The sequence below is a fragment of the Erigeron canadensis genome, chromosome 1, assembly GCF_010389155.1.
Source record: "Erigeron canadensis isolate Cc75 chromosome 1, C_canadensis_v1, whole genome shotgun sequence".
Classification (NCBI taxonomy): Eukaryota; Viridiplantae; Streptophyta; class Magnoliopsida; order Asterales; family Asteraceae; genus Erigeron; species Erigeron canadensis.
In genome coordinates this window covers 55,278,627-55,279,647 of record NC_057761.1, presented here as the reverse complement: position 1 = coordinate 55,279,647, position 1,021 = coordinate 55,278,627, and the positions used below count along the sequence as shown (strand labels likewise).

The 1,021-nt window shown below is 28.0% G+C and overlaps 1 non-coding gene across 1 annotated transcript; it reads right to left on the bottom strand.

Moving 5' to 3' along the window:
• Positions 1 to 567: 567 nt before the first annotated feature.
• On the bottom strand, positions 568 to 639 carry TRNAE-UUC. Its single transcript has one exon. It is a non-coding gene; the product is annotated as a tRNA-Glu (tRNA).
• Positions 640 to 1,021: the final 382 nt, after the last annotated feature.

Here is a 1,021-nt window from a genome sequence, read left to right as displayed (position 1 = left end):
TTATCACTTTAATTTTATTTTTGGTATTTTGTTCATGTTTGTTTATTATGTGATATTGAATTGTTATGTTATTGTTATTTTTAATATCTTATAATTTAGTTTGTTGTGTTTGATTATGGTTTTTTTTTCTATTACAAAAGGGGTAATTCCTTTAAGTTTGTTTTGTTCATGTTTGGTTATTTTTCATATGTTTTGTTATTTGTTATTTTGATGAATATATTTTGAGGCTATCCGTCTATCGGACCAAAAACTAGTATATAATATGAATTTATCAACATATGCTATTTACATATACTTTTAAGCGAACAAATGTGTATTGTAATGTTTTTCCGTTTAATAACGGTTTGCATTCCATAGCATTTTGTTATATGAATAATCAAACGATTTGAATTCACTAAAGCAGTTGACAATTGTACCTACCTCTACAATCTGGGACAGTTGGAGAAAGTACTACGGTGGTATACGAAAAGAAATCAATTTAAAAAAAAAAAAAGAAAAAACAGATATCAGAAACAAAAGTAAAAACAAAAACAAGAGTTCTAGCATAAAATATAGGCTTAAAAAATGTTCCATTGCCGGGAATCGAACCCGGGTCTCCTGGGTGAAAGCCAGATATCCTAACCGCTGGACGACAATGGAACTTGTTGCTAATATCTTGGATAAAAACAATATATCCATAATCTCCAGTATTTTTTCTCATAAACTTTTACACGATAGTTTACGTGAATGCAAAGTTTTCTCGATCTTCTGAAAGCGAGTTAAGTAACATACATGCACTTAGCCTAAGCACGGAGCTTTCAATATTCAATTTCATAATTTGGTTTAAACATGTACTATATTTTGTTAAAAGTAAGTATATTAAAAAAATTTCAACGATTATATGTATAGTATTATTTTCAGTCCTTTTATATATTGTAATATTCTTAAGCTGTACACTCATTATATGCAAGAGTTAATTAGAAACATAATTGGAAATGTAGTGATCATACGACCATGGTCTTATAAAGTATATACTGTAATA